This window comes from Pan troglodytes, chromosome 15, assembly GCF_028858775.2.
Source record: "Pan troglodytes isolate AG18354 chromosome 15, NHGRI_mPanTro3-v2.0_pri, whole genome shotgun sequence".
Classification (NCBI taxonomy): Eukaryota; Metazoa; Chordata; class Mammalia; order Primates; family Hominidae; genus Pan; species Pan troglodytes.
The window spans coordinates 38,096,559-38,110,696 of record NC_072413.2 but is presented as its reverse complement, the minus strand read 5'-3'; the positions used below and the strand labels follow the sequence as shown (position 1 = coordinate 38,110,696).

Below are 14,138 nucleotides of genomic sequence, written 5' to 3'. Positions count from 1 at the left end.
ACAGACAAGGAACTTGAGGCTCAGAGAGTGCACTTTCCCATGGTTACAAAGCTAGTTGAAAGCACAGACTAATGTAAGAATGACAGAAGTCTCCTCTTACTGTGCTGTGCCACATCTCTTCCATCCTTCAGTACTTGGTATTCAATATGCAAATTAGAATGCCCATGCTCCATCAACACTAAATAACAAAAACTGCTGCTTCTCTCAAAAACTTTGTTTATCTTCTCCCTTGAGATCCATTAGCTGTAAGCGCTAAAGGCATTCTTTCTAGCATTCCCTGTGAATCAGCTTTTGGCCCACTCTCCTATTACTTCCCGCCTATGTTAGCCCCAAGTCAAGTCTGATAAAATACTCAGGGATTCACACCTAAAACTAAAAATAAGTTAGGATTATTTTAAACCAATTATCTGTAAGCACTCTATATGGCCTTTTCTTTACGGGGGAAAAGCAGGTCAAGATCTATCAAGGTTTCGGTTGACATTCTCTGAGCACTATGGTTTTATATTCTTTCATCCCACAATGCAAAATTAATTCTAAATCTGGCAGAAAGTTGAAAAGAAAGGAGAGTGTAGGAGGAGCTATGAGGATTGCCTCAAAGCTGACAATAACCCAAGTTAACATATCACTTCTGCCATAGACATGAATGTGATTTTTAGCACACAGCCATCCGAGCCACTCTTAGTACCTACTGTAAGAAATGCAATGTGTAAGACCATAATGTTCTTGATATTGTAATTGGTTTTGATATTCGTAACTAGTTATCCAACTAACCTCATATTGATGGAAATGTTTATCAAAGAAGTGCATGCTTTTCTTACATCACATACCTTTTACAAATATTCTATCGTTGGGTAAGAGAAAGCTATGTGTATATCTGTTTCTTTCTATGACTTTTTGGTATTAAATTACAGTTCTTTATGCATAAACAAATCAATTCTGGTGAAATTCTTTGCATTGACAGAATTCCTAAACAACCTGTCAAAATGAAAACGGCTTTTATCTCCAGTGATTCTGTAGACTCCCTCAGATAAGTTAGACACAAATCCTGTCCTACATAAAGGATGATTAAAAATATCTAATTTAAGGTTCATTAAGTTATTCCTGAAATAATGTCTCATCATATGAAATGTAATACATTTCTCAGAGAAAGTCTGGCTATATTTAAAGCCCATCAAAGTTATGACTTCTTAGGTATTCCAGTTAGATGACTCTTAATCAAAAGTCAATTCCAATTTTAAGAAGGATTAATATTCAGTGAAAAGATTCAACAGGCATTCTATTCAACAAAGAATAAGTGCTTCAGAGGTATTAGAGAATGAGAAATTAGATGATTAATTTCCTTTAAGATATAGACTTTTGAACTAAACAATGAACAAAACACTAGATTCTATCTTTTGAACTAGAGAGTATGTTTATATATTTATCAATCTTAAAATTAGGAGAAAATATTTTTGTGAGACACATAACAAATCCTTTTCTTTCTCCTTCCTTTTTTATTTTGTTTCATATGTCTTCTACTACTACTACAACTACCACTACTATACAATACACATACAACCTAAAACAAGCATAGCATAAGCCCAACCCAACTCTATCTCTAAAACAATGTTCCTCAAGCATTTTTCCTACTGGATGGAAGAATTATCTAAGAATTCAAGAAAGATATACTTGGCTATATACAGTATTCAAGAGCTATGTGCTACGCATTGGGAATAACAAAATATGTCATATATAATTCTTCCCCTAGCAAAATTCAATAATAACCAAAATTATAAGGGATGAAGACACATCCTAAGTTAGGTCACTGACTTATTTTCATTGGGTGATTTCACCTCAGTCATAGCCACCTCCACCTAGGCCTCCGGCAGGCACACATCAATCTGATCCCCACCGTGGGCTTTCTCCCATATCCAGATCCAATCCACCACGACAGCAGCTTTCCAGTCACCAGCTGTAAAGCCTGCACATACAAGCTCCCTTCTTCCTCCTGCTCTCCCTCCTGCTAGCGATTAGAAAGGAAAATGAGACACAGCCCCAGCCCACACGAACCTCTAACACTGTAGAGGAGAGTTTCACCTACTGAGTGGCATTTATAATTTAGTTACCATGGGTATTATGGAAGAAGTGAGAAAAACTGGAAGCAAAAACAACTTTAAACTAGTAGAAGCCCTTATCCCTATTTCTGACTAGCTTTTTAAAAATTATTTAATATATTTTTTAAACTGACAATATAAACCTCACCAAATTTTCATTATGATCATCTGCAATTAATGTTTTCCATGGTTTACTGTGAACACATACAGTACCATCCATGGTACTCTTCCTTTTTTTGAGACGGAGTCTTGCTCTGTCGCCCAGGTTGGAGTGCAGTGGCGCGATCTTGGCTCACTGCAACCTCCGCCTCCCGGGTTCACGCCATTCTCCTGCCTCAGCCTCCCAAGTAGCTGGGACTACAGGCGCCCGCCACCACGCCCGGCTAATTTTTTGTATTTTTATTAGAGATGGGGTTTCACCGTGTTAGCCAGGATGGTCTCGATCTCCTGACCTCGTGATCCGCCCGCCTCGGCCTCCCAAAGTGCTGGGATTACAGGAGTGAGCCACCACGCCCGGCCCCCATGGTACTCTTTAACCAACAACACTATTGGTTAAAAGTCCTGGGAAAAGCTCTCATCCTAACTTCTGGCTTGTCTGCAGTGCTCAAGATAACTAATGTCTTACCTTTCTCTACTGAAAAAAATCTCACTGTCCCAATGTCCTTCTCCAGAGTGTCTTTCCACCTTTCATGAAGTCCAGGGGGCACCATAATATGATGCTCTTGTCCAAAGGTTGATCTCTTAATTATTACTTGACTCTCTAATGGATCATTCAGCAGGGTTCTTTATGTATCATGCTTGGGGATATTCTGCTAATAAAATGCACCCTCTTGTAAAATATCAGAAATAGAAAACTCAACCACTAATTTTATTAATTAGCCATGCTTACAAAATTGTGCTGCGGTACATACAAACTATGAAATTCCAAACTCAGCTGATTAGGAAGAAACTATTCTTTAAAACAAAAGGAAGAAGTAAAAATGAAATACTCACAAAGCAGTATTTAGAACAGAAAGTACTATTTGTGGCCCAGCGTGGTGGCTCACGCCTGTAATGCCAGCACTTTGGGAGGCCAAGGCGGGTGGATCACTTGAAGTCAGGAGTTCGAGACCATCCTGGCCAACATGGTGAAACCCCATCTCTACTAAAAATATAAAAATTAGCCAGGCATGGTGGTGCATGCCCACAGTCCCAGCTACTGAGGAGGCTGATGCAGGAGAATCACTTGAACCTGGGAGATGGAGGTTGCAGTGAGCTGAGATCGTGCCACTGCACTCCAGCCTGGTGACAGAGCAAGACTCTGCCTCAAGAAAAAAAAAAAAAAAAAGGACAGTTTGCTTAACTAGAAAATAGATATCACTTGTAATCACGAAAGTATATATATATATATATATATATATATATATATATTTTTTTTTTTTTTTAAACTAATAAAGTACAACATGTATCCTGGAAAGTGTTTTTAAGTATACTGCTAAACTGCGTTGGGCTGTTAAATAAGCACTGGTATACTGACTGTGTTAAGTAACTCTAACAGTGTAAAATCAGTTAATGAAGCTTAAAAAAAATTGACATGGGAATACTACAAAAAGGCAAAGAAAACAAGCTGTTTTTCATCTACTTAAACAATTCAGTGACTGCGCTTGATTGCCAAGTCAAAGTTACTACAGCATTTCCCTGGAACCTGATTAGCCTGGAGCTTATTTGGTAAAAACATGGAATTTCTTTTCATTGTTGCTATTAAAACTTTATGAAACAGCTAATAATAGAAATTCCACTCTGCATTCAATGAAAAGAATGACCTTGGTTTACCAAAATAAAATAAAAATTAGGAGAAATAGATACCCACTTGATCTCCTTAGGTGAACATCAGCAGATTACATTAATAGTATTCCAGGTACCCGTGTGTTCCACAGCTCTAAAGTGAGAAATCTGCTTATGGCAACATTTTTATTCTAAGGTTTGTTTATTTGTCCTTTTCACCTGCCCACCTTACAACCCTAAGATGAGAAATCATCTACTCATAGCCACTTTTAATTCTAAGATTTATTTCCTTGTTTTGTAACCTTCCCAACTCATACACTAACTCTTTACTTTATTGGCTCTCTTAAATTCTGTCAGTGTTCTATCATTTCTTTCCTAGGAGTTGAGAACTACACAAAGAAAATTATATTAGCCAGCAATATGTCTGAGCAATTTTCCATAAGAAAACATTCAAAAACTATGTATCATAGATTCATAAAATCTCAGGAATAGAAGGAACTTTAAATCTTATTTAATCCAGCTACTCTACTAGTCCCAAGCATATAACCTTAAAACACCTGCAATGACATTAATTGATTACTTCTCAACCACAGCCCATTCAATTTTTAGCTGATTCTGACTACCAGGACAAAAACGCTATTTCCAAATCTTCTACCCAATGATCAGTTATATATCTTGGAACCTTCCCCACCCAAGAAAAATAATCAGCTTATTCCTTCTCATCAGGCCTTCAAATATTTGAAGATAGTAATTTTATCTATAGTTAGTATTCTCTCCATTATGCTAAGAATGTCCAGTTAATTCCATATTTTCTTATATGACATGACTTTAAGTGCTTCTATCAAAACACCCACCTTTTTAGGAACCACATAAGATTTAGAATCCGGACTGGGTCAAGGAGAAGTAACCTACCTGAGGTGGTTATACGTAAGGCCTTTTAGAGCCAAATCCTTGAAGAAAAACTAAGAATCTAAGCCCTTGACAACCAATACTAGTAACTGTAGAATAGCAGGAATGTGATTAACAACAAGAATCAGAGCACAGAGTGTATGGCCAGGCAGACACAGGAGTAGACTGGAGACACCCAGGAGGATGATCTGGAATGCACGTGAGTGGTGGTGTTCATCTTTATCAACTAATTGCTCTGTGGGCATGTGAAGGGCTAGCTCAAAAGCTACACATAACGACAGCTATACATCCCAGGGTCTCCCTATATGGTTCAAAAGGTCCCTTTCACAACCAATTGCCCAATATCCCAAAGGTGACAAATATATATATAATTATCTGGTCTGCAATAGGACATGAAACTTGATAATACATGAGTAAGCAAAACAAGTCATTTAGAAGATGAATCTTAGGCTACAGTTTATCTTCCGCAACAATGTAAGAATTGTAAAGTTTTAAACAAAAATAAAACCCTGAAACAAACGTGAAGTAAAATATGTCCCATGGAGAGAACCAATACATCACCAGACTGTGCCATAATGACTTAAGTTGTAATAGCCAAAAACTAGAAACAATCTGCATGGCCATAAACAGTAAATGAACTGACAAACTGTGCTATAATCATGCAATGTAATACTATTCAGCAAAAAGGGGGGGTGAATTATTGATACACAAAACAACATGGTTGAATCTCAAAAATATAGTTAGCAAAAGAAGGTATATATAAAAGAGTACATATTGTATGTTTCCAATTGTAAGAAATTTCAGAAAATGCTAAACTATCGTGACGGAAAGTAGATCAATGGTTGTCTGGGGCTAGGGATGGGGTGGTGAATTAACCTCATGGGGGCATGAGGGAATTTCTTAGATTGATTAAAATATATATTGACTATAATGGAGTTCATGTGTGTATCCATTTGTCAAAACTCATTGAACTGTAACAAAATAGGTTCATTTTGTCATATGTTGATTTTTTAAAGTATCAGAAAATCTCAATAAAGTTAATTAAAAAAAAAAAGGTGGGAGGGGGTCCCTGAAGAAACTCCAGCCAGACTGCCCACTGAGGTGGAGCCTTGGGAAGTTCACACCCTTTGCAGTGGGGAGTGAGCCTGGCCCCTCCTCTCCCCGTGTGGAACCTGGGATTCAAACGGCAGATGGGAAACGCTCTAGAAGGGACTCTGGCCTTGCATAGGATCCCTGTTTCCCCCTTTTTTCCCTTTTCACCCAATAAAACCCTGCTTTACTCACCCTTTAAACTGTCTGTGAGCCTAAATTTTCATAGTCATGGGACAGACAGGAATCCCACCTTTAGCTGAACTAAGGAAAAGTCCTGCAACAGTAATATTTGAAAACCAGTTAGACCCTTACACTTACATTAAGGATATATATAAAACGTCAAGAGTGAAAATAGTTTTTGGGAAAAAAAAATTGTTTGGGCTTTTTTTTTTATCTGAAATGAGTCTCGCTCTGTTGCCCAGGCTGGAGTACAATGGCGTGATCTCAGCTCACTGCAACCTCCGCCTCCCAGGTTCAAGCAATTCTCCTGCCTCAGTTTCCTGAGTAGCTGGGACTATAGGCGGGCACCACCACAGTTGGCTAATTTTTGTATTTTTAGTAGAGGCAGGGTTTCACCGTGTTGGCCAGGCTGGTCTCGAACTCTTGACCTCAGGTGATCCGCCCACCTCAGCTTCCCAAAGTGCTGGGATTATAGATTTGAGCCACCATGTCCAGCCAAGGATGCTGTGGACCCCAATCCTCCCAAAAAGGGAGGGAAGGTGTGTCATTCCTTACCTCAAATCTAGTGAAAAAGCTTCAATAGCACTACTCAGAAAACCTAATAACTGCTATTTCGGAATGGAGGAGAGACTGAATTATCTGATTCAAAGTTGAGAAATCTAAGAGCAGAAACTAGCCAGCCACTTTATGGCAGAGCAAAGGTGAGATAGCAATTTGATGATTATCCTGCCCTCCTAGAACGCATCAGAAGAAAGAATTCTAGAGGGTTTTCTGTAAGCCACGTGCAAGAGAGCACTGAAGTGGAGTCATTTTAGGTCTTGTCCAAGAGAGTGGGCTGGAAAGCTGAAAGGTCCTCAGCAGAAAGTAACTAGATATGAATGATTGAATTCTCAGGAGACAAGGAAGCAGGTACATGAGATAAGATGTAATAAAAGAACATCTTCCCTTTTCAAGGATACTCTAGAATAAGGGGTCTCCAGAGACTGGAGAATCTCTTAAAAAAATTTTTAAAAAACTGCAAATGAGTCTCACAATAGTCAGTCATACACATCCACCAAGCTCAGAGAAAATGAGGGCAGTGTTTGCAGTACCAGTGAAGGAAAAAACTTTCCTGCCCTCTCTGATATCTCCACTACACCCTCCACCCAGCTCTAATGCCAGGAGAGTTGGAAATCATGGTTAGCAGGCGTGGAGAGAAGAACACGCGAGGTATAGAAAGGAAGAAGCAGCTGTCAATACGCTCCCTAACTGCAGACAGACAGCCCATAGAAATTTCAGCTCAGAGACAGATATTTTCACTTTAAATCAAGTGTGAAGTTTCACAATCCTATGGGGTTAGGCAATTTAACTTCTGGACCAGTACTATTTGTATTACCTATGAATAACCAGAAAAGTAGAGCATCTTACTGAATTTTTGAACTGTTGGAGGAAAATAAACATTCCCACCGAATGAATATTAACGAAAGAAGACAAAAGTAAAATTGCTTTCTGATTCTGTTCCACGATTGTGCCTGTTCAAAACAACAGCTGTAGCACTCATTAGTGCGGATCATGAGGGAACAGGGGCAGTCCTAGGAAGAGCCGCTGACAACAGGGTTCAGACACAGAGACACAGTGTGAAAGCCACCCCTGGATTTGGGCAGCACAGCAGCCCTGATGCCAGGAGCTTTACATACATGACCTCTGATGGTTCATTTTATGTGTCAACCTCTCTGAGCGACACGGTGCCCAAATTAAATGTTCTTTCAGAGTGTGTTTGTGAGGGTGTTTCAGTATGAGATTAGCATTTGAATCAGCGAACTCAGTAGATTATCCTCCCCAGTATGAGTGGATATCACCCAATCCATTGAGGGCCTGAATAGAACAAACGGTGAAGGAAGAAAGAATTTGCTTTATTAAAATTTATCTCCCTGAGTGAGCTGGGACATCTCATTTTATCTTATCCTGCTTTTGGACTGGGATTTGCATCATTGGCTGCCCTGGTTCTCAGGCCTTAGGACTTGGACTTAATTATACCACCAGCTTTTCTGGGTCTTCAGTTTGCAGACAGCAGACTTCTCAAACTCTTCAGCCTCCATAAACATATAAGCCAGGTCCTCATAACAAATCTCCTTTTATTCATATATATGCCTATATAGGTTTGTGTATGTATGTGTGTGTATATATATATATATCTCACAAATATAAACACAAATGTTTGTGTGTATATACAATCTCTCCACAACTTGTGAAGAGATTAAGAGCACACAGCTACGCCCCCATTTAATCTCTCACAAAGTCAACACTAAGCACTAGGTTTCCCACTTCTCAGATGTGTGTCCTGTTACATTAGTTTAACCTGGTCATTTCTACTTTCTAAAAGTCAAAAGGCTTTTGTCTTCTCACATAAAAATTATTCAGCAACTAATTGTTGAACAACATGATGAATGAATCAATCTAATCAAATGATGCCAAGCTCTAATGTCAACATTCAACTAACACAATGTCACCATTTTTCTAGCTCCTGCGATTTTTATTCAATTTTATTTTTTTTTTATGGCTAAACCTGAGTGACTAGATATAATGGGGTCATATTTGTCAGTCATTAAGCATCAGTGTTTTTGCAGATGTCATTTTTTGTTTTTTAAGAATCTGTCCTCATTTTGCCTATCAAAAGAGAAATACTCAGCAATGTTCATTTATGCATTTAACAAAAATTTATTGATTGTCCCCTTTATACCAATGTGTCAGAACTCAGTTCTATTCATCTAACACACAGTGGCTTAAGCCAAAAGTGAAATAATTGACTCAAATGATTGAAAGATCCTTGTATAAAAAGGTTTTAGTCCTGGCTTATTGAAACCACCAGGTCCCAAGTATCTCTTTCCATCTTGCTGAGTTCTGCTTCCTCTGGATTAGGTCCATTCTCACACAGCCTCTCCACTCATGGTAGTAACATGGCCACAGCAGTTCACTTAGCTATCTCCTTTCAAGCTTAAAATCTAGTGGCAAAAAAAATGAACCTGCTTCCCTGAAAACATGCTTTTAAAGTCTTAGAATTTAGTATCTATAAATAAAGGGTTAACAGAACCATTTCCCTTGCTGCATGAGAATCTGACCTTTGTTCAACCATTTAGCTCTGCTCCTCTGGCCATCTGATAAGAGTCAAGAGTCAGGATATCACTGGATAATATTGCTTACCATAAATTGCTTACCTAAAATAGGACCCTTGATTAGTAAATTGCATCTGGACTTGGAGGACTATAAATCAACTAAACAACTGATGGGGCTGCCATGGTTTGGACTTCCTTGAGTTCAGTGACTCTTCCAAATGATGTTTCTCACAGAGACCCTTCAAGTTAAGCCTAAAGATCTGTTACAAATGATATTGGTTATTGGAGATGATGATTTCCTCACCTGTGCAATGCAGATTATGTTTTTTTGTACCTTAGCTTTATTGCTAAGCTGGACTGCTGCAAAGACTCTTGCAAGAAATAATGTCTAATTCCATTCTACTGGAAAGCTGTTTTCTCTCCTATGACCTTCCTTGTACAGTGGTATCAAGGATGATGTATGGAAGCGAGCTTAAATGTTTAGTTTAGCTGTGAAGACAACTAGTCAGTGTTGCAGTGCCTATCTCTGAACCAATAACTATAACCAGGGGAAAAGAAAAGAAATGACTGATTGGAATAATCTTAGCTTCATGTTCTGCCTGTGGAAGAAGGGAATGCTGAGCTGCTTCACTGAAACTTCCGGGGCTGACAATGGGGCAGGAGTGGTTGCCTAAAACCCAATCAGAGTTCTTACCAAAAGGAAGAAGAATCAAAAGCCCAGCAACCAAAACAGCAAATATTTACTATGCAATTAACTTCTTTCCACATACTGCATCAAAGCACATGGAATTCTAATTCTTTCCTCAAATGATAATTACATATGAATAACTTATTAATATACATGCAAATCATAAAAATTGCACACATTTAAATTTCAAATACGAAAAAAACTACAATAAGTTATTGGTGGTACCTCTTTAGAAATGACAATCTACAACTAGACTTTGGCTTACTTATTAGGGGTTCCATGAAAGGATTCAGCAATAAATCTTCAGATGTCTGTTAAAATTTTGATTTCCTTGCAAATGGTTTAAAGTGAAATATTGAAATTAATTTCTGTCCAAGAGAAAGTTAAGAGTATAGACTCTAAAAGAAAAATACAGATGTGAGGCCTGCTCTCTCTAACTAGCAGTTGATTTTAGACAAAGTCATTAAATCTTGATTTCTCAATTCATTATGAGAATGATACCTACCTTACTGTATTATTTTGAGAAGTAAATAAATACATATAAAACACATGAGTGCCTGGCAAAAAGGAAACAGCACACATTTCCAAATCAACCATTATCATCATCATCATAGGAATTTTAAAATTTGATGTATACAATCCACATCTCAACTTGACATTTTTTTTTTCCTACTTGTAGTCACTTCCATAATGTGGTAAGATTTTGTGACTTTGGGGGAAAATAGGCATCAAGTAAGAGAGAAAGCTTTATTTAATCAAACTTTTAAAAATGGCTAACGTAAAGCAAGATATACAGAAATGTGATTGTATACAAAGTTGATTACTTGTGCAAATATTCCTAGGCTTTGAAATTTAGGGATTTGCGGAAGGGGGTCTCCAAAATCTATACCTAGCAAACACCTAGAATCTGGCAAAACTGCTGCAAAAATGGGCCCGATGCAATAACGAACCTGTGTTACACTGACTAAGTTCCATGTCATTTCAGGAAATAACAATGCGGGGCTCATTATGTGTTACACAGTGTCCTTGAAAAGCTCACAGTCTAGTGGGTAAAAAAGACCATAAATAAGTAAATGCAATGCAATGTGCTAAGTGCTGTGTGAAGGCATGCACTGGGTGTTCTTTTCCCATAGCAGATGGGGTTAAAATTTGAGATACCTTTTAGTCAGATTATATTCATTCCACTGCATTTCAGGGGCTCCTCTGTGCCTGTCTGTAAGAGCACATAATCGTAAAATACCAGCCCTTCCCACTCCCTAGACAGGCCCATGTGAACATCAGTGAATTAATGTACATTAAATCATTGAGCTTTTCTAAAATAAATTGCTGTTTTAAAAAATAAATACCCAAGGGACTGTCAGTGAGATGATCACAGCATCCTGCAATCTGCTTTTATCTTTATCAAAAGAAACTGAGCACAAACACAGCACTGACATTATTTCAAAAGCATAAAGAAGATGACAACCACCCAGATACATAATAGTCCCAAAAATGCAGACCTATGCTTTATCTGATGAGAGAAAGAGAGACAGAGAGAGACAGAGAGAGAGAGAGGAGAGAGAGAGAGAGAGAGAGAAAGAGAGAGAGGAGAGATGCCAGGGTGAAGACAAAAGAATTGCTTCCAAAAAATTCTGCAAGGACTTTATGTTTCTAAAAAGGAAGGAAATAGGAAATAGAGGAATACAAAAGAATTTTAAACTAGAAGTGAGTTTAAAGATTATCTAATACACTCATTTATTTTACGAAGACCTAAAGAGATTAAGCAGCTAGTCTAAATTAATAGAGGAGCCAGAAATATAAATCAAGTCTAAAACTCTCCCCACTATGGAATTATTTTAAGGTCTATCATCATATTGATAATAGTGTAGTACCTGCGTCAGATTCTCAGCAAGTTAAATAGGCTTTTGTTTCCAAGACTAAGATCTACCATTTTTGACATTGCTTTTGTGAAAAATAATAAAAAAAAACAACTGAACTTTCTAAATTTCAATAAAACTTGCAAACAAAAAGAAACCTCCCTAATATGCCCATTTTTTGTTTCATTCTTATGCATTAATAATACAGACTTCCTCATATTCCTGCCAATTGATGACTTCCTCTCATTTTTGCCCTCATTTGAAACAGTATCTACTTTATTACCTTTTAATTTTTTCCTAATTTATTATCATGAATATAAATATCAGAAGCCTGATAGTGTCAGCACAAATTTGATTTTGAATGAGAACTGCCCTGAGGAAGGGATCATAAAGTAAGAATGTCAAAATGCTTATACATTGTACAATTTCAGGTTTCCCTCCTAAAACCCATCATACTCTATGCTTTCACCAATTGACATTAAACTTGACTCTTCTCTTTGAAACAAAAGTGCTTAAGTTTTTTAAATACGTGATGGTTCATCCCACTAAAAGTGCTGAAGTATTTAACTGTTGAAAAGGCACAGCTTGAAATGCATCATAAACTAAAACCATCATCAGAGTATTCACTCTCATATTTTCTTCACCTACCTTCACGGCAAAAGCTTTTGACACTTAGTAATATGTTTAGCTGTCTAATGGAAAATAACAAAATGAAAAACAGGAACAGTCATAAGTCACCTTGCAAAGTTACATCCCTGAACTTGAACTGAGATTCAGTAAAGATAACCACAATATAGATCCATCGAGCATGTAATTTTAGGTTCTGTTTTAATCTAGCTTTGAGAAAGTATTAGTTGTTTTCACTTTGTAAACGTAAAATGCTTTTAGCCCATTACCCAGGTAGATGTTAGACAGAAAAGTGCCTCTTATATTTACTGCTAGCATTATAATAAACATTTTATTGTGACCATTATCTGAGGCCTATTTCAGTTTTCATTGCTGTGGTGCTTGCCACCTCTCCAAAATATTTTACAAGTAAGAAGTCTGAACTAGGGAGATGGCCTGAAGCTACTAAAATTGGAAATCAACATTTTTAATGTTTTCATCAACAAGGTCATTCAATGTTCTCCACATTTGTTAGAAAGCCTGCTAACAGAAAGAGAGAAAACAAGTAGTAGATAACCCAGAGTTGCGAGTGTCAAACAAGTATAACAGAAGGAAGAGGGGCAAAGGCATTGACACTGGTGAGGAGAAAGTGGCTGGGCCTTAGCCTGACAGGGAAGGGGGTGAAGCCAGGAAGGAAAGATAGGCCAGGAAAGTAAGGGGTTTGAGGTTCAAGTCGGACTTAATTTCAAAGATTATTTAGTCTCCGTGAGGAAGAAAGAAAGGTACAATATTTGGGTCAGAGTTTGACATTTCAGAGTTTGAAGATTTTATAGAAAGAGCACTTCTAGATGAGGGCAAGGTCAAGCAGAGAGTGATGAGGAGGAGGAGAAAGGTAAAACAAAAATGAAAATGAAGGGCACTGCTGTGAGCAGGTCATGGAATGTGAAGCCATGTATAGGATGAGACTTCCATGGAGACAATTCTTCATGGGTGTCTCACATTTCCACACATATGATTGTGAGCTATGTACTAACTACTCTTTATTCTGGACTATATTTTTTAGGATATTTGTATTGTGAACAGCCTTGGAAGACAGAAAGCATCTCCCTCTGGTGTAAAGGGCAAACATGCTAACTATGCCCATTATAGAGACTCAGGCACCTTAAGTTCAGGGTTTCTCTCCTAAAATGCAACCTACTGAATTATTGAGGCACCATCTAGCCCTCTTCTCTATGAAAATTGGAAAACGGGCTCATATTCTGGTTACTGCTATTACTGTGAGAAATAAACAATATAAGCAGTTCTTTACCTCTGAATCAGGAGCCTCATAGCTTCTACCAGCAGACATGAAACTATGCCAGGTTAACTTGTTGTCTTGCAAGTAGGGCACAATCTCAGACCCTTTACGTTCTTGACAGTTTTGACAGTGAGGATGGAGTGCTGGAAAATATGTGGGTTTCTGCAAGAGGAAAGATGAGGACATTTAACAAAATATGAGAAAAGTCTATGAGAACTGGTAGTAAACATGTTAATCAAACGGTATGGTCTATGGATAACAAATAGTCCCCCAGTGCATTTTTTCAGTAAAGAGAAAAAAATGGGAAGGTGATTACAGGCCTACTACTAGAAAGTGGATTCAAAGACAAAATCAGTTGTTGCTGACTCTCCTTTGTGTAGGATGACTTCCTTGCCAATCAATCAGCCTCTGTTCTTCCCTCTTGCAACAACTAGTGTCAATATTCATCCTGGTTCCATGGGGAAACTGAATCTTTTATAATGGGCAGTGACCATGCCTGCTTACACCCTTGAAAAGATGATCTTGAACAAAGAAACATCTGTAACTAAGGAACTTTCAGAA

The 14,138-nt window shown here is 37.9% G+C and overlaps 1 long non-coding RNA gene across 1 annotated transcript in view; it reads right to left on the bottom strand.

Annotated features, from left to right (window-relative positions):
• LOC134808290 (uncharacterized) overlaps positions 1-13,739 on the bottom strand; it is a 371,722-nt gene extending 357,983 nt beyond the window's left edge. Inside the window, exon 1 of the long non-coding RNA XR_010150928.1 lies at positions 13,590-13,739. This is a non-coding gene — a long non-coding RNA (uncharacterized LOC134808290). The remainder of the gene's footprint in view (positions 1-13,589) is intronic.
• Between the last annotated feature and the right edge of the window lie 399 nt (positions 13,740-14,138).